Genomic DNA, 21,110 nt, shown 5'->3' with positions numbered 1-21,110 from the left:
CTCACCCTGCTTGCTGCAACTAGAGAAAGCCCATGCACAGCAAGAAGACCCAGCACAGCCCAAAAAAAAAGATTTTTTCATTTTTTGGAAGGATGGGGCGGTATGTTGGAGCAGTCAACAAACTACATAGATATAACAGGAATTGGGAAAGTGGTAGAGACAGTGTCTGGGCAAGGAAGGGAGTGGGGACCGTGGCCATGGCAAGACCAGTCTAGAGGAAGCAAGAAGCCGTGGCTCATGGCCTGACACTAACAAGTGGTGTTACTTTCACAAGTGGACCTCTGTGGGCTTCAGTGTATTTATTTATAAAATAAGGTTATCTCTATGGTCCCACTAACACTGATTTGCAAGATTCTAAATAAATAGCAAACTCACCTTTATCAGAACTAAAAACTTAACTTTTAGTGTTCCCAGCCTCTCTGCTGGGCTTCCCAGGTGGCTCAATTGTAAAGAATCTGCCTGCCAATGCAGGAGATACAAGTTTGACTCCAAGGTCAGGAAGATCCCCTGAAGAAGGAAAGGGCAACAGCTTCTATACAACCTCTTTACTTATGCCTGTCTTTCAGGGCCCTTGGCACCTTTCATATCTTTCACCTTATACTTTCCCCCTCTAGCCCACAGACCCAGGCATGACTTCCTTGTATAAATGTCATTATGTTTTCTGAATCCAACTCCTTCCTCATCTCAGGCTGCACCATCCTCTTTCTGACCGCCCACGTACATGTACACACACACACACACACACACACACACACACACACACACACACTAGTGCATTTTTGGCCAGGTTAATTATATTTGTTATTTTTAAGACTCTGTTTAAGTGTAATTTCCTCCAGGAAAACCTTTCTGATACCCCCTCCCCAGATTCCGTGCTTCTCTCTGCTGCCTGAGGGTGCCCATGATGGACAACAGCACTAATCTAATTTAAACCTAACATCCCAGTAAGCGAACATTAGCTCTGTTTTCACAGATGTGGAAACTAAGACTCAGTGAGATTGAGGAATGCATCCAACACTGCACACCATGAAATATCAGACCTGGAAGTCAAACCTCGTGTGTGTGCTCTGGCTACCTTTGTGGCTTCTATATCATAAGGCTGGGACACAATTGGGATGATGCCCCAACACCCCAAGCTGGGATGGTAAGGATGGCAAACTTACAAAGGCCAGCTCACAGGTCGTGGAAAGTAGAACAAGGCTGGGCTGGGAGACTGATGCAGGGGGTACCTCAGGCCTTTGCCCCACCCTGAATGGAGAGGAAATCACAGGGGCAGGCTGCATGTGAGTCCCACTTCCTGGGCACTGAGCTCAGGTGGGACTGGCTTCCAAGTCTATAGGTAGAGTTGGCACATAGACAACTGAGGTGTTCATTGCTTCTTCTTTTGGGTGTTTAAGTGCAAGTCACCTTGGGGTATGGCTATCACACATGGTCTTTGGGGAGTAACTAACAACTGGGATGGGTGCCATGTTGGTCTGTAGACTGGTACATTTCCACTAGGACCTCGCTTGTTTCAGGGCACCAAATATGAATTAATAAGGTCAGACCAGAATTGCATTGCTTTCAACAAAATACTACTATAAAATGTATATAGCCAAAAGTAAATGTAATACGCTTTTTCCAGCAAATTTTGAAGATAAAATAGGACAAGTTTCTAAGTACAGGATTATGCAGAAGTTTTTAAGCAATTTTCACAAACAGAAGCATTAAAACCATATATCACTATCGTGTTAACTAATGTTTAGTTTAGAATTTTGAAGATGTAAAGCAAATGGATTTTCTATCTTATCCAAAGTTGTTCTAGAAAGGATTATAGTTGAAATTATTCTCAAAAATACTAAAGAAAAAGATGCAATAAGAAATAAAGGAATAAAATATTATTTAAAATTATAACTGAGTGGCTAAGACCATGGGCTCTGGAGTCAGACTGATTTGGTATAAATCCTGATCTTAGTTGATGTATCTATGCCTCAAGTTTTCTCATCTATAAAATAGAGGTAAAGATATCTATTTATGAAGTTGTTTAAACTTTAACTCAGTTAATGTCATTAGAAGAAAACTTGGCATATGGTAATAAATGTTAGTTATTAGTCATTATTATTGGCAATTAACTATATTTGATATAATAAATAATACATATATAAAACTTTCCTAAATCCTTATTTTAAAAATAAAAGTGGCAAACTAATGCACAAACTGAAATCCACAAGCAGTACTTCTTGTTCATGAAACAAAACCTCGGTTTTGCTCTTAAGGCCTTTCTACTGATTGGAAGAGACCCACTCAGGTCATTGAGGATAATCTTCTTAAAGTCAATTGCCTGGAGATGTTAACCACAACTGCAAAATAATAGGCTAGTTTAATCAAATAACTAGGTACTATAGTTAACACAGGCTTCCCTGATGGCTCAGTGGTAAATAATCAGCCTTCCAGTGCATGAGATGTGGGTTCTATTCCCTGGAGAAGGAACTGGCAGCCCTCTCCAATATTCTTGCCTGGGAAATCCCATGGACAGAGGAGCTTGGCAGACTACAGGCCATGGGGTCGAAACAGATTCGAACACAACTTAGTGACTAAAGAACAACACAGTTGACACATAAACTAACCATCACAGTTGGGCTGGAGGAAAAGAAGCAAAGGGACTTGGATGCAAAGACACAGAGGGAAACTACAGAACTGTGTGTGTTGGGATGTATGTGTGTCTGTGTGTGTCTGAGTGTGTTTATGCATGAGTATGTGGGTCTATATGTGTATGAATGTTTCTGTGTATACGTGAATGTGTGTGTCGGTGTGTTGGTGGAAGTGCAGAGGAAATACACAGAAGCAAAATTATGCCAAAGGCAGCAGCAGCTGAGTCTACAGAGGTGGGAGAGGTCTTCACTGCCATGCTAAAGAGCTTTACTTTACACTCAGAATCATCTAGAATCTCCTAGGCATTGTTTTTGAAAACATATATTTTAGCCACCTCCAAGATTCAATTTAATCAGGTTAAACCAGAAACTTGTATTGTTAAAAGTCCCCATTTTGTCCCCTAGTCTGATCACTAGGTTTGATAATCCCTTCTTGAAACAATAGAAGCCACTGAAGTATTCAATGACAAGGTCCAAATTTTGCTGACATTTAACTATCTTCTAAATGCTTGTGATTTTTCACATGAATAGGATAACTTTTTCATGGTGGCTCCAAGTATCAACACAAGTAGAATGTGCCTGGGAGAAACTTGGCTGAGATCCTTCCCAGTATCCTTATCTTTGCAGACACAACCTAATTGGGATCAGAAGGACTGGGAGGCAGAAGGACAGAGTTCTCTGTCACTGTCAGCTGCATTTCCATGGAGATCCATTCATTCATGAAGCATTCATTTGAGGCTCACAGAGTACCTCATCCATGCCAGGCTCATGAGGGACAAGAAGACAGCAGAAGCCAGGTTACAGTTTTGCAAACACGTGTGTTTGAAACACACAGTTTTGAAAAGAGCAGAACACAGAGTTCTTTTAGGCCAATGTTTAAGAGAGTGTGAGGCAAGATGATACAGATGCAAAACAAACATGTCAAAGACCTCGTCTTGTTCAACATGGCAGCTCATACAAACTGGCTAACATACACCTGGCACATAGGCAGCATTAAATAAATGCCGCTGCCTACCTAGCCTCCTGAGTTTTATTAATTCCAGCACCCCATTTTCAGGAGTGATAGACATGGGATACTGAAATAAATTTTTTAAAGGAAATAGCATGTCTGACTTCTCAAATTGTTGGAGATTTTATTACTATCATAGTGTTCATCTGGTTGACATAGGAAACAGGGCACTGGGTGGGTGTAGTTGAACTCCAAAATAGATATTCCAGATGAGGCTTCCATAAACATTTTCCTGAGACTTCCCTGGCAGCCCAGTGGTTAAGACTCTGCACTTCCACTGCAGGTACTGCAGGTTCAGTCTCTGGTTGGGGAACTAAGATCCCACATATTGCAGAGCAGGGGATAAAAGCTTCTTTAAAAAAAGAAACACTCTTTCCTCAGGTCATTTGTTAGTCCTCTTTCAATTTAGACCCTTTGAAACACACCTAGGTCATCACTACCACCACCACCAGCCCCAGAAAGAAATGTTTCTCTGGGGGTGGTCCTCTTTGTTTGTGAGCTTTAAGTGCCTGTGACATTCAATACAAAGTTCTTTAACCTCTCACATCCATTCTCAAAATGTCAAATGCTCAGATTCATATGTATCTTGCATGTCAACTGGGGTGGGCTGGGCAGGGTTGGGGAGTGAACCTTCTTCAGAGAGTAGGCTACATGTTATCCAAGGATGATTTTTAAGATGATGAGAAAGTGCAAGAGCTAAGGATGGAAAAGGTCCTCAATTTGCAGAAGCTCTTGCCTCAGACACACCCAGGCCCAGGGTTGCTCTCTCAACTCTAGAGGAAACCATTTTCAAAATAGAGGTCTTATACTGTATCTCTGAATTTGCTCATCTTGAAAATAGTGTGTAGATCTGCCCCTCATCTCTTGCCCTTAGTTGCTAACACCACCTACTAGGAGAGACTCCATTCTTCCACTACTGAGTAGATCAAACATCACCTTTTTGGCCAACTGGTTTGCAGGCCCATGACCTAAACTGGCCCTCTTCTGGCCACGTTCACATTCAGCCTCCCTTCTACATAGTTGTCATTTTCTGAGGGACCAACATAGTGAGTCTGGCCTTCCCTGGTACAGAATCGGCTTGCCAATGCATGAGACCAGTTCAATCCCTAGTCCAGGAAGATCCCACATGCCACAGGGCAACCAAACCCACAGGCTGCAACTACTGAAGCCCATGTGCTATAGAGCCCATGCTCTGCAACAGGAGAACCACCACAATGAGAAACCCACACACCACAACTAGAAAGTAGTCCTCACTAACTGCAATTAGAGAAAGCCCATGAGCAGCAATGAAGACTCAGCAAAGCCAAAAGACAACATACTGAGTCTGAATTAGCAGAAAGTAAAAGTCCAAGGACTGAATTAAATGACTATGATTTAGAAAATAATATCAACTAAAATCTGACACTCAAGAGTAGAAGAGAATAAAATCATGATAAATTTTAAATCTTGATAGATTAATTCTTGACAGTTGCTCCTAAAGAGATACACGTTGGAGCACAAGAGAATCCACCCAAAATGTAAACTTTTTGCTAAGATATACCCAAGCTTTGCCCTAAAGCTGGACTAAAGGAGGCTTCAGACCCTAAGACTCTAGCACAAAACTCAGATATGAGCACATGTGAACCACATTCTCTTCTTAGAAGAGCAAGTCCCTCAGTGCCTTGAGCCAAGACCTGGTCTTTGAGAAAGGTCTAGAAATACTTACTCTGAAAGGAACCTGACTAGCTGACAACACAGCCGTGGCTATCTCAAGATACAGCTGGGACCTATATTACCAGGAGACTCCTTCAGCTGGTCCTTACTCAGAATTCCAGGCTTTATCTTAAAACTACATTAGATAGATACTGAGAGACATATCCTCTGTTGTAGCACAGCGACTTTCCTGCCAGAGTAGCTAAAAATAATAGGGGAAAAATCCATTTTAAGACACCAGAGATCCATCAGGCCCTAGGACATAAAGGCTCAAGATTCTGGCGAGAAGAGAAATTCACTGAGATGAGTTCTAATATTCTATTCCACTTTTTCCTTCAAGGCACTTGCCATTTCTTAAGTGATGTGGTGAGTCAAGCAGAAAGCAGAGGGTAAGCACCTAAGAACCTGATTAGGCCTTTAGGCAGTGCCATGGATATGTGGAAATAACAATGGGAGTTCAAGACTACCAAGATAGGCAGGACATATGGTTCCAGAAGCTCAGAGAGAAAAGAAATGCAGAGAGAGAGCCAAACATCAGGCACAACTTTTCCACTCAAGGCTTTGCTAATTCCTATAGAAGTTCAACTGGGCAGAAAGGAGCATCTCAGAGGATACACAGAGCTTGGGCAGACTCATCAGGGAGGGAGGGGAGGGGAGATTAAACATCAGGATCTCTCATAAAGGAAGCTCCTCTCACTTCAGATGCATGAAGGATTAAATCCTAGGGGCCAATACAGTCAGGAATTCGGCTGTTGAGAGGTTTGGTTTCAGCCTTCCACACTGATGAAAGAAGAATTCATAATCTAAAAGACGGATCAGTTGAAAATATTGAAAATACAGAAAGAGATAAAAGATAGAAAATACAGAAAAGTGAAATAAATATTTATTATTCACCACACTAACAGAATAAAAAGGAAACCCATAGGGTCATCTCAAGAGATATAGAAAAAGCATTTGAAGAAATTCATCACTAATTCACAAACAAATGAAAATAAACTCTCATCACTACCCCTCTTTGCTCCCCCCCAAAAAACCTTTCTCCTATAATTGGAACAAAGCAATAGTGTCTGCTTTTGCTCCTTTTTTTTTATTTGGAGTATAATAGCTTTACAATGTTGTATTAGTTTCTACTGTACAACAACATGAATCAGCTATATGCATATCCTCTCCCTCTTGAGCCTCCCTCCCATCCCACCCCCACTTTCATTTCTTTTAATATAGAACTAGATGTCCTGGCCAGTGCAATAAGGCAAGATAAAGAAATAAACGGCATACATATTGGAAAGGAAGTAAATATTTATTCATAAATGACATGATTATTTAGTAGGAATTTCTCCACTCATGTTCACACTATAGAATAGAACCTGCATGGCACTTTTTCCCTCCACACTTCAAACACCTCTCCTTTTTAAGGACCAGATCAAATGTATTTGCTGCATTAAAGCCTGCCCTGATGCTTTCAGCCTCAAACTCTCTCTCCTTTTTCTAAGTTTTTACTTTAATGTTAATGTTAGTGACTCAGTCGTGTCTGACTCTTTGCAACCCCATGAACTATAGCCTGCCAGGCTTCTCTGTCCATGAAACTCTCCAGGCAAGAATACTGGAGGGGGTTGCCATTTCCTTCTCCAGGGGATCTTCCAGACCCAGGGATTGAACCCTTGGCTCCTGCATTGCAGGCCAATTCTTTACCATCTGAGCCACCAGAGAAGCCCCTTTAGTTCAATTTGATAAGTAGTGTACTGGGCATTGGAGATTCCCATGGAATTTTACTTACCCATTTCTGTGGCACTTATCACTCAAGAGAATAAACAAAATATAGATACATTTCCTTTTTTAAAAAATCAAAGTTAAGCTAAGATTTCCTTTCACAAATATCCTGTCCCAGATCCTCCAAACCTACCCAGAGGTAACAACTGTTATCACTTTAGTTTAAAGCCTTCTGAACTTCCAGTCTTCCATTGTTTTATGTTTTACATAAATATCTTTGTTCCTTAGAAGATGAATAAAATTACTGTGTTATTTTTTCCTTCACTTTACATTTTTCATATAAGAAAAGACCCCATACATAATTACTTGCTACTTACTCAATTCAAAAAGATATCCTAAAGATGTACTGACAGGTCTAATTTCTTCTTAACCTTTGTGTAATTTCCATTGTATGGTTTTAACCTCTTTATTTGGATACTTCCCTGTTGGACATTGGGGTTTCCCTGATAGCTCAGTTGGTAAAGAATCTGCCTGCAATGCGGGAGACCTGGGTTCAATCCCTGGGTTGGGAAGATTCCCTGGAGAAGGGAAAGGCTACCCACTCCAGTATTCTGGCCTGGAAAATTCCATGGACTGCATAGTCCATGAGGTCTCAAAGAGTCAAACACGACTGAGCCACTTGCACTTTCTGTTGGACATTTGCATTATTGATTGTTTGCAGTATTATGATATTATGAACAATACTGCAACTACCATAATTATACATGCCCTTTCTGTGCACATGAATGAATGTCCATCCGGGGCAGAAACCAAGAAATGAACATTCTGGATCAGAGTATGTCCACTTGTTCATACTAGATATTGCTAGATTCCTTCCAAAACTGCCTTGAAGGCAGGATCTTGGTCAGGTTCATCTCAGCATTCTAACTCTAGCCCCGAGCTGTTCACACAGTCGGCATTCAGTAAGTAGTACTTTTATATTGATGGATGAAAGAATGCATGATTATTCTGAAAATATTCTGAACTATTCCTCTAACTCACCATTTAAGGACTTACAGTATTTAACTTTTTATGAATGCCTTGTCTAGGCTTCAACTCCTAAGCCATAAATGCTATGTCTTCTATATTTCTGCATCACACATAGCAACTAGCACCTAGACAGGTGTTTAATAAATATAAGTGAAAATGTTAGTCTCTCAGTATAACACTTTGAAACTCCATGGACTGTAGTCCCCCCAGGCTCCTGCATCCATGGAATTCTCCAGGCAAAAATACTAGAATGGGTAGCCATGCCCTTCTCCAGGGGATCTTCCTGACCCAGGGATCGAACCCGGGTCTCCTGCGTTTCAAGTGGATTCTTTACCATCTGAGCCACCAAGGAAGCCCTTAATAAATATAGGTGTTTGCTAAATCAATGAGTAGAACTGATTTACGTTTGTAGAAAATAAGTTAAGGAAGTAATCATTGTGATTATAGAAACACACAGTGAGCATCAAGTAAGAGTGACACTGTACAGGCCAATTACTAAGAAAAGAGCTCTAGGCAGTGGACATGTTTCTCTAGACCAAATGGCACAGTAATGGTGGTCATTAACTGGGAGCACAAAACGATTGGCTAAGGGCCATTCCTCTTCAGTAGCAATATGTCACCAGTGAGAGATGGTTGAATTGCACTAGGGAGGGGAAGGTAGCTCCATTCCACATTAACAGAGCTCTCTCAATGTGCCGACGATGGGCAAATGTGCCACATAAAGCATTACGAAGAAAAGACATTGGTGAGAAAGACACCTGAGCTTGTCCTGTTTTAAGGATCTTAAGAAGCAGTATCATCAGAGCTTGCTGATGAGTCTGGCTTGTTTTATGCCCAGATGAGTAGGGTTTGGGCCCATCACACATCTCCAAAGTAGTCCCCAAAATATCCATCATCTGAACCCACCTCATTCATTCATTTTTCCTCCATGGCTGTGAGTGGAGCCAAGGGATTTTTTTTTTTTTTTTTTGGTTGTGCTGGATCTCTGTTGCCATGTGAGGGCTTCTCATTCCAGTGGCTTCTTTTGTTGTGGGGCACAAGCTCCAGGCACATAGGCTTCAGTACTCACAACTCATGGTCTCAGTAGCTGCAGCTTGCAAGCTCTACAGCACCACCTCAGTAGCTGTGGCACATGGGCTTAGTTTGCTCCCCCTGCCATGGCAGGCTGATTCTTATCCACTGTACCACCAGGGTAGTCCTGAACCCATCTCATTCAATAGCACCAATTCTCATTAACCTCAGTCTCAGAGGTGAAATAAATCTCAATCATTAAAGCAAAAGAAATGCTCCCCTCTCATTTCCACAAGTGTCCATTTCTTCCAAGTTTTTCTAATCATTTTCTCATTAGTCTCATTCTCCATCGCACTATCATTATTATTCTGTTTATGTAACATCACTCACTGAGCACCTTCCAGACTCCTTCCAGCCAGCATGCACAATACATTCCAATTATGTAATTATGCCATTGTAATCAAATCATTAAGTTTCACATTAAACATGTATTAAAGTTCATAAGAAAAAAAAAAAAAGAGCTCCAGACACAAGCATAAGAGGGAAGGAAGCAGACAAACATGCTTGTAATTGTAACTTGCTTTTAATAAGCCCATGACTGCAGAGTTCGGATCTTGGAAGGATTTTATAACTGAAAATAGGTTGTTGATTTCTAAAAACGAAAGCAGCTCTCTCTTCTCTACCCTTATGATTCCATTGAGTTAATCCTTTGATTATAAAATGAATTATAGAAAACAACTTGAGATAAGGTCACTGCATTTGGGACACTCACACACACATAGAGTGAATAAACAAAAAGGTTCTGTCCAAGAGATTTGCAAGTACTCATTGGTCTGTGAGAAACAACACTGTACCTGTGAAGAATCTCAATTTACTAACTGGTTTGAGTGGTGTATTATATCTGCATAATCAATTTGGCAATACTAGACCAGACTTACTGATGTTGGTTATTTCCCATTAGAGATAATTCCTTTAGTGCTGCCAGCTGACAGCAGCCAGATGATAATGGTACCCTGAGTTGGGTTGTGTAAGTCCAATGGTAATGCTAATGATTTGAACCTCATATCAGATTTCGTGGAGGCTTTAAAATACTACTAAATACTATTGTCCAGGTCTCACCAGAACTACTGAATCAGAAACTTGGTGTGTGATTACCTATCTGCTTCAACAAGCCCCGCAATATTCCCAAGGACACTAAAGTTTGAGGACTGCTAAGCTAGACCATGCCTTAGCCTGGGTGATGGACACAAAGAGAAAGACATATCTAAGGTGTACTGATCAGGCTGTGGCCACAGGACCAAACACTTTAGATATATGTTGCATTTAATTTTCCAATAATTTATTTATTCACTCAATAAACATTTCCTTCATAAGTCAAGATGTTGTTAAGGACTAGAAATATAAAGATCCATAAAACACAATGCCTATCTTCAAGGAAACTTATAGTAAATCAATAATTGTAAAGTGGTAATAAAAATCGTTACCATGTATTGAGTGCTAAGGCTTCCCAGAAGGTGCTAGTGGTAAAGAATCCTCCTGCCAATGCAGGAGACAAGGGTTGGATCCCTGGGTTGGGGAGATCCCCTGGAGGAGGGCACGGCAACCCAATCCAGTATTCTTGCTGGAAAAATCACATGGACAGAGGAACCTTGGGGGCTAAAGTTAATGGGGTCCCAAAAGAGTCGAGACACGACTGAGGTGACATCATGCATCATGCATTGAGTGCTAACTGTGTGTCAAGAACTCTGTCAAATGCTTTACCCATATCGCTAATCTTTACAGCAACCTTAGAGGCACAGGTGGTGCTAGTGTCAGTTAACATTTGAGGAAACTGAAGACTTGAAGAGGTTAAATAACTCACCCAAAGGTACACAGCTCATAAGTGGTAAAGCTGGAATTGAACCATGTTCTTAATCATTCCAGCACTAGTCCTTAACCTATGCGTCCAATTCGCTCAAGTACTATCCCAAAAGGAGTTCAAAGAAATTCACACGTGCCCAAGCATTTTCTGCAGCCTGATTAAATTACAGGCCCAGCTCTTTTGTATACTGTTATTTTTGAAGTGTTATTAATGCTATTGCACTTAATAAAATACTGGTTACATAGTCATTGTTGTCATTTTTATTTTTCTAAAGATACTACAAGTGTAGATTCTATTTTGTGGGAAATCATAAAACGTGGGGCTGTCAAAGAGATCTTACTTGGAAACGTTGAGAACCATATGTTTCCATATGGCACTATACCACACAACACTGAAAGGGTCTGGAGTCCTTTCCTTATTTGAATAATATGCGACATAATCTCCATTAAAGTAAACAAAAGGGTATGTATACACTCAAAATCTAATTTGAGAGGCATTGTGTTAAAAATTAAACACCTTCATTTAATGGGACCACTGGGTGACAATTTGATTTTAAATATAATTACCAAATGTATTTCCACTAAAAATCTACTTTAAAAAGTACCTAAAGTTTCTGACAAATGATTCAGGACACTCTTGTTGCAAAACCCTTGTTTCTGCCTAGGAGTTCTTTGAGGAATCATCCTTTACTTATTGTCCTTGTTGCTTCAAGTGGCACTGACACCACCCTAAATTTCAGGTTTGAGCTTATGGGCCCAACCTGCTCAATTAGAGAACCTGAACCCCAGACTCTACCCATAGCGTTTCATTCAAGAATAGGCACATGGCCGAGCTGAGCCAAGACAATCAGAGCCTTTCCCAGGGCTTCTAATGGAATTGTTCAGTTCAGTTCAGTTCAGTCGCTCAGTTGTGTCCAACTCTTTGCAACCCCATGGACAACAGCACACCAGGCCTCCCGGAACATCACCAACTCCTGGAGTTTACTCAAACTCATGTCCATTGAGTCAGTGATGCCATCCAACCATCTCATCCTCTGTCATCCCCTTCTCCTCCCGCCATCAATCCTTCCCAGCATCAGGGTCTTTTCAAATGAGTCAGTTCTTCGTATCAGGTGGCCACAGTATTGGAGTTTCAGCTTCAGCATCAGTCCTTCCAATGAGTATTTAGGACTGATTTCCTTTAGATTGGACTGGTTGGATCTCCTTGCAGTCTTGTCAGAAAGAGATATTCTCTATTTGCTATAATACCAACTATTACACATGCATAAGCCAAGAAATACAGATGACCATCTTTCTAACCCATGGAGGGTCTGCTTGAGAGTGAAGCCAACACTGAGGACAAATGAGCAAAGAGGTAGAGAAAAATATGCAGATTTCTAATGAGGCTATTTGAACTTTTGGATCCAGGATACCTAAGGCTACCTGATGCCAAAACCTTGGCTTCTATGCACCAGTGCCAAATTGAATCTCAGAGGCAGAGTTTTGGGGTCAAGTAGAAAAGAATAGCTTTATCGCTTTGCCAGTCAAAGGGGGACACAGTGGGTTCACACCCCTTAAAACTATATGTCCCAGCCTAGGAAGATATGGGGAGGAGGAGTTATAGCATTGGTTCAAACGTAGGGTTGCTGATAAGATTAGGGTATCTGTAAGGCCTGAACGCCTTTAATCTGGTCTCAGGTAGTATCTTGATAAGCTTCCTGGGTTCCTTTAATCTGGTCTCAAAAGGTTTTCTCTGGAGTGAAGACTGCTAACATCTTCCATTTTGGGGGGATTTTAGTTTTGTAAAGAGTATAAAGATATTGTTATGTGTATCCTTGAGGAATAACCAGGACTCTACCCCAAGGCTGCACTACTGTTTCTTCACTGCTCTTCCCTTGTCTCTACATCCACTCCCTTCCCTATTTGTTGTTGTTCAGAAGCTCAGTCCAGTCCAACTTTTTGCAATCCCATGGACTGCAGCATGCCAGGTTTCCCTGTCATTCATTATCTCTCATAGTTGGCTCAAACTCATGTCCACCGAATCGGTGATGCCATCCAAATATCTCATCCTCTGTTGTCCCCTTCTATTCCTGCCCTCAGTCTTTCCCAGCATCAGGATCTTTTCTAACGGAGTCAGCTTTTCACATCAGGTGGCCAAAGCGTTGGAGCTTCAGCATCAGTCTTTCCAGTGAATATTCAGGATTGATCTCCTTTAGGATTGACTGATTTGATCTCTTTGCAGTCCAAGGGACTCTTAAGAGTCTTCTCCAGCACCACAATTCAAAAGTATCAATTCTTCGGTGCTCAGCCTTCTTTATAGTCCAGCTCTCACATCCACACATGACCACTGGAAAAACCATAGCTCTGACTATACGGACTTTTTTTTGTCAGCAAAGTGATGTCTCTGCTTTTTAATATGCTGTGTAGGTTTGTCATTGCCTTTCTTCCAAGGAGCAAGCTTCTTTTAATTTCTTGGGTGCAGTCACTGACCACAGTGATTGGGACCAGATGCCATTATCTTAGTTTTTAGAATGTTGAACTTTAAGCCAGGTGTTTCAATCCCTCTTTCACTTTCATCAAGAGGCTCCTTAGTTCTTCTTCCCTTTCTGCCATTAAGGTCGTGTCACCTGCCTATCTGCAGTTATTGATATTTCTCCCAGCAATCTTAATTCCAGCTTGAGCTTCATCCAGCCCAGCATTTCACATGACGTACTCTGAATACGTCATGTGAACTGCGAACTTCCAGATATTCAAGCTGGTTTTAGAAAAGGCAGAGGAACCAGAGATCAAATTGCCAATATCCGCTGGATCATTGAAAAAGCAAGAGAGTTCCAGAAAAACATCTATTTCTGCTTTATTGACTATGCCAAAGCCTTTGACTGTGTGTATCACAATAAACTGTGGAAAATTCTGAAAGAGATGGGAATACCAGATCATCTGACCTGTCTCTTGAGAAACCTGTATGCAGGTCAGGAAGCAACAGTTAGAAGTGGACATGGAACAACAGACTGGTTCCAAATAGGAAAAGGAGTACGTCAAGGCTGTATATTGTCACCCTGCTTCTTTAACTTATATGCAGAGTACATCATGAGAAACGCTGGGCTGGAAGAAACACAAGCTGGAATCAAGATTGCCGGGAGAAATATCAATAACCTCAGATGTGCGGATGACACCACCCTTATGGCAGAAAGTGAAGAGGAACTAAAGAGCCTCTTGATGAAGGTGAAAGAGGAGAGTGAAAAAGTTGGCTTAAAGCTCAACGTTCAGAAAACTAAGATCATGGCATCTGATCCCATCACTTCATGGGAAATAGATGGGGAAACAGTGGAAACAGTGTCAGACTTCATTTTTTTGGGCTCCAGAATCACTGCTGATGGTGACTGCAGCCATGAAATTAAAAGACGCTTACTCCTTGGAAGGAAGGTTATGGCCAACCTAGATAGCATATTTAAAAGCAGAGACATTACTTTGCCATCAAAAGTCCGTCTAGTCAAGGCTATGGTTTTTCCAGTGGTCATGTATGGATGTGAGAGTTGGACGGTGAAGAAAGCTGAGCGCTGAAGAATTGATGGTTTTGAACTGTGGTGTTGGAGAAGACTCTTGGGAGTCCCTTGGACTGCAAGGAGATCCAACCAGTCCATCCTAAAGGAGATCAGTCCTAGGTGTTCATTGGAAGGACTGATATTGAAGCTGAAACTCCAATACTTCAGCCACCTCATGAGAAGAGTTGACTCATTGGAAAAGACCCTAATGCTGGGAAGGATTGGGGGCAGGAGGAGAAGGGGACGACAGAGGATGAGATGGTTGGATGGCATCACCGACTCAATGGACGTGGGTTTGGGTAAGCTCTGGAAACTGGTGATGGACAGGGAGGCCTGGCGTGCTGCCATTCATGGGGTCGCAAAGAGTCGGACACGACTGAGCAACTGAACTGAACTGAAGTTGTGTCTTGGCTGCCCGTAGACCGTAGCCCACCAGGCTCCTCTGTCCATGTCAAGAATACTGGAGTCAGTTGTCATTTCCTTCTCCAGGAGATCTTCCAGCCCCTGGGACTGGGAACCCAAGTCTCCTGCATTGGCAGGCAGATTCTTTACTGCTGAGCCACCAGGGAAGCCACAAATAAGAAATGGGGGACACAGAAAGGCTTCTGTGCCCAGGAGCCCCACAGGTTCTAGCTTGTTTTCACACCTACACTTTTTTTACTTACTAAACATGGGTCAGTTTCATTCCTGGGCTCTTTTTTAAACTAGTTTGAATTATTTTCCTTTCTCTTAAAAGGGTCTAACCAATACATTGATACTAGGTATGGGATGCTATGAGCGACAGACCTACTTGGAAGTGGCTAAATTTAGGTGTACTAAGATATAGTGAGGATTTCTGCTCCTTTATTCAAGTTGGTAATCCTTTTTATGGGCTTGCAAAAGAGCTAGTTAAACCATCATATGTTATGCTTTGAGATTCAGCTTAGAAGAAAACATTATCATGATGTTAGAGTGAGTTTCTATTTTAACACAGGCTCGCCAATCTACAAGCAGAAACGGAAGCTTACAGAGCCTTGCTTAGAGACAGAGGCCAGCAATATAAGAGGGCTAAGAAGCACCCCACTCCAGTACTCTTGCCTGGGAAACCCCATGGACGGAGGAGCCCGGTAGGCTGTAGCCCATGGGGTCGCGAAGAGTCGGACACGACTGAGCGACTTCCCTTTCACTTTTCACTTTCATGCACTGGAGGAGGAAATGGCAACCCACTCCAGAGTTCTTGCCTACAGAATCCCAGGGACGGAGGAGCCTGGTGGGCTGCCGTCTATGGGGTCGCACAGAGTCGGACACGACTGACGCGACTTAGCAACAGCAGCAAGAGTCAGATACTGTCTTCCCAAAGCTAAAGTTAGTTTAAGTCAAGGTTATTAGATGGGAAATGCAGAGGCAATTAAGATTGAGACCTAGAAGAAACCAGAACTGTGGAGTGAGCCTAATGACCCAGGCCCCTTCCAACACCTCCAGTGGTTCACTTGCTGCTCAAAAAATACAGTTGCCTCCATTGTAAACAGCTCCAGAGTAAGGATCACATTAACTCTGCCTCAATTCATTATTTGAAGGGACAAGATGGTAGCAGTTAAGCCCAGGGCTAAGAGCATGCACAGAGCTCTTGAGCTTGTTGCTAAGAGATAGACACTGTGAAAACATGGTCAAACTTCATAGACCATGACTCCATAACATCTTTAGCTTTGCTTAATATCCCTTGAAGTTTCTAGAAAGCTAACTGACTGGCTAATTAGTCCAACTTCAAATCCTGATAATAAAAGCTCATAATTGCTCAGTCCCTAAGGTCAGCCCCAATGCCCTAGACTCCCTAAAACAGGAAGTGATCTATGACCATAAATACAGCTCCTAGAAAAGAAATATAACCCCTGCCCAGCTTACACGTGGTTGTGGAGAACATTAGATAAGGGAAATGCTTTCAAATCAGATCAAAGACAGCCATTTTGACCCAGTAAGGAACTCCTTCCTCTATCAGAGTGTCCTTGGAATGTTCACCCAGGAGGGCATGGTACATGACATTCACTAATGCAGACAGCATTATTTCCCCATTCCCTATTTTTTTTCCAAAAAGGAAATATCTTATGTTGTATTCTTTCCTGGTATGGTGGGAGTGATTAAATAAATATGATTTGACCTTGGCTTACATTTGAAGAGGAAACAGAGAGCATACAAATACAAGGGGATGGGGGTGGATGGGATTGATATGTAAATGGAGCTTCAAAGGTCTCTATAATGCATTATTTCTTTTTTAAAATTTATACGGGGGGGAAAAAACAATATTTGGAGAGAGTTTTTGTTTTTACTGTAAAAAACAAAATATATTGGTTTGCAGGGAGCCTCTATGCTATATTTTTAGTGTTATATTAGTTTCAAAGTCAGACCTAGATTTGAATCAAGTCTTTCACCTTCCATACCACACAAAAGGAAATTACTTTTCTTAGATTGATGTGTTTTTTCTGTTTTATGCTTTTACTACATTTGCACATGTTCATATTAATATACAGTATTTATTAATTTTTTAATTTACATTAATAGTATGTTATACTTATCCTTGAGAAACTTGAGAACTTGACATGTTCACTTGACATCATGTTTTTAAGATTTATACATTTGGATATGCTCATTCATTTTAATGACTTGACAGTATTCTAACATAAGCTTCCTTGGTGGCTCAGAAGGTAAAGAATCTGCCCGCATTGAGGGAGACCTGAGTTTGATCCCTGGGTTGGAAACATCCCCTGGAGAAGAAAATGGCAATGTGCTCCAGTATTCTTGCCTAGAGAATCTCATGGACAGAGGAGCCCAGCGGGCTACAGTCCATGGGGTCGCAAAGAGTCAGACATGACTGAGCAACTAACACTTTAACTTTCACTTTTATCCTAACATACATAAATCACACTTTACTTAAATTCATTCCCATTCTGACCTTTTGGAGTTTTCTGTTACTGTTGTAATTTATTTTTACAAACAATGGTGCAGTGGGCATCTTTGGCCACATCTTCCTATATACATGTAAGAGAATTTTCAAGAGCATATACTTGTACAGGAGTTTGCTGAGTATAGCATATGCCCATACTCAAACGTACTGGGTCTTGCTAAATTTTTCTGGTATAGTTTTATCTTTTGATACTCCAGCCAGTAGCAGATAGGAATTCCTGTTTGTGGTGTCTCCTGAGCCTGATGTGTGGTAGTTTGATTTATGATATTTGTCTGTTTTTTATTATGAGTCCCTCTTCATCAGGGATGTTAGGTCTCTGGAATTCTGTGTGCCTTGGATTGTGAAAGGATTCCTGCTGAGAAGTTTTATATTTGCTTTTACTGTAGCCTATAGGGTTTCAATGGTCCTTGACCTGGTTTATGATAAATTCTCAGCTTGGGCGTCCCACACCAGACAGGTAGTATAAATTTGGATCGCATACTTCTATGTAGCTCAGGCTTAAGGATTAGGTTTCTCAAATGATGTTTTTTTTCCTATCTGCTTAAGTCTCTGGATATATGACAGGCTTCCATGTTGCTTTCCTTGGCCAATGGGTGAAATTTTCTGGTCTATATTTTATGAGCAGGGATGCTCTTTGACTTTTTCAGGCTTTATACAGAACTCCTCCTCCCTCTATCATCCATGGCTTGGAAACCACATAACAGATCCTCATGTAGATACCATAAGCCCAAGCCACAGGAAACTTGAACTCCCATGAGTTCCTGGGCATGGGCTCCCCCTTATCCATTCACTCACAGAGGCTTTAATTTCCCTTTCTTTCCCCTTACATCTAAGATTAGTTCTTCCTTCTTTCAAGCTCAGCAAATGCAATTTTACCAAAATTTTGTTATTGTTGTTTTTAAATCTAGAATTTTTATGCATTTGAAATTAAAGGAGGATGTTCGATTCCATTATCATAGTATAACATGTTACTAAGTCCTCTGAAATGATGAAGGTCAGTTTCTATTTTAAAACCCCACAATTTAATTAATCATTTTATAAGAGACACATGAAAGAATAGATACATTACGTGGCAAGATCTAAAGAACCACACATACCTCGGTATATATAGTACCTAATCCCCCTTAATATTCCACTCCTGTCATCTATTACTTAATCTGATATTCAGCCTTTCATTGTAAACCTACTGTTAGGTCAGAAGATTTTCCAGGGCAGGCATTTCTTGATTCTTCAGTCTTTGGAACCATAGGGATACTGCAGAGCAAAAGCTAACATCTTGTGCCCCCCGCATCTGTCACCCCCCCCCCATCAATACATATGCTCACTCTCATATGTCATTGAATGGTCAGTGAGTATGGAAATGCTTTACTCGGACACCTGTATACAGACCTTACCTTCTTCTGCAATCAGAATTAATCTCATATAAGTGAAGGTGCCATAGGCTTCCCAAGTGGTGCTAGAGGTAAAGAACCTGCCTGCCAGTGCAGGAGGGTGGGGAAGAACCAATGGAGGAAGAAATGGGAACCCTCTCCTGTATTCTTGCCTGGAGCATCCCATGGATAGAGGAGCCTGGCCAGCTATAGACCATGAGGTCGCAAAAAGTCCAACATGAATGAAGCAACCTAGCACCCACACAAGCAGAAGTGAAGGTGCCACAATTCGCTTCCTACTCCGTCTTCCACCAATCAAGTGATCATATCAAAATGAAGCTTGAAAGCATGGTGCCTAAAGTACAGAGATTCTTTTCCGAGGGTATAAACTGCTGGCTGATCCTGACGCCTTTGTTCCCCTCCTTCTGTCTTTGTAACATTTATTCAAAGGACTTTCATTTCCCAACAAGCTGCAAAACCCTTCTATAGTAGCTCTATACCTACTATAGATGATTATAGAGACTTATCAGTTCAGCCACTCAGTCATGTCTGACTCTTTGTGACTCCATGGACTGCTGCATGCTGGGCTTCCCTGTCCATCACCAACTCCCAGAGCTTGCTCAGACTCATGTCCATCAGGTTGGTAATGCCATCCAACCATCTCATCCTCTGTTGTCCCCTTCTCCTCCTGCCTTCAGTCTTTCCCAACATCAGAGTCTTTTCCAACGAGTCAATTCTTTTCATCAGGTGGCCAAAGTACTGGAGCTTCAGCTTTAGCATCAGTCCTTCCAATGAATATGCAGGACTGATTTCCTTTAGGATTGACTGGTTTGATCTCCTTGCAGTCCAAGGGACTCTCAAAAGTCTTCCCAACACCACAGTTCAAAAGCATCAATTCTTCAGCACTCAGCTTTCTTTGTGGTCCAGCTCTCACATCCATACATGACTACTGGAAAAACCATAGATTTGTCTAAATGGACCTTTGTCAGCAAAGTAATGTCACTGTTTCCATTGTTTCCCCATCTATTTGCCATGAAGTGATGGGATCAGATGCCATGCTCTTCATTTTTTGAATGTTTAATTTTAAATACTTGACTACTGGAAAAATAGACACTCATACAAGTATCTATGTGATGCGATATCTCTGTGTATCCAATCAAACCCATCATAGTGGCTAATACATAGAAGTACTCAATAAATTTCTCTCGGAACTATTATAGTCATTCTGACACCAACAGTTGTGCAGATCTACTTTCCAAATCCTCTTCCTAGCTGGCCCACAGCCCTTTCTCTCATCATTAACCTCTTGTGTTCAGCACCTGCTGAACTTCAGCTGGGGTGAAGGTCCAAAGACCATCTCTTTTAAATACATCTGCTACAGCATGAAGTGAAAGTGAAACTGAAGCACCTCTTGATGAAAGTGAAAGAGAAGAGTGAAAGAGCTGGCTTAAAACTCAACATTCAAAAAATGAAGATGATGGCATTCGGCCCCATCACTTCATGGTATATAGATATGGAAGCACTGACATGCTTTATTTTCCTGGGCTCCAAAATCACTGCAGATGGTGACTGCAGCCATGAAATTAAAAGACTCTTGCTCCTTGGAAGAAAAGCTATGACAAACCTAGACAGCATGTTAAATTATTAAAAAGCAGAAACATCATTTTGCCAACAAAGGTTCAGATAGTCAAAGCTATGGTTTTTCCAGTAGTCATGTATGACTCTAAGAGTTGGACCAGAAAGAAAGCTGAGCACCAAAGAACTGATGCTTTTGAACTGTGGTGTTGGAGAAGACTCTTGAGAGTCCTTTGAAAAAGATCTTGATGCTTGGAAAGATTGAAGGCAGGAGGAGAAGGGGACAACAGAGGATGAGATGGCTGAGTAGCATCACCGACCTGATGGACATGAGTTTGAGCAAGTTCTGGGAGTTGGAGATGGACAAGGAAGCCTGGCATGCTGCAGTCCATGGGATCGCAAAGGGTCGGATATGACTGCGCAAATGAACTGAACTAAACAGCATGAAGAGTTGGCAAGAATACACAGAAAAACTATACAAAGAAAGGTCTTAATGACCAAGATAACGATGGTGTGGTCACTTAATAAGAGCCTGACATCTTGGAGTGTGAAGTAAAGTGGGCCATAGGAAGCATCACTATATACAAAGCTAGTGGAAGTGATGGAACTTCAGCTGAGCTCTTTCAAATCCTAAAAGATGATGCTGTGAAAGTGTTGCACTTAATATGCCAGCAAATTTGAAAAACTCAGCAGTGGCCACAGGACTGGAAAATGTCAATCCAATCCAAAAGAAAGGCAATGCCAAAGAAGGTTCAAAGTATTGTACAA

Source organism: Giraffa tippelskirchi, chromosome 2 (genome assembly GCF_054371585.1).
Source record: "Giraffa tippelskirchi isolate mGirTip1 chromosome 2, T2T-mGirTip1v1.2.pri, whole genome shotgun sequence".
NCBI lineage: Eukaryota > Metazoa > Chordata > Mammalia > Artiodactyla > Giraffidae > Giraffa > Giraffa tippelskirchi.
This window is presented reverse-complemented; position numbering follows the sequence as displayed.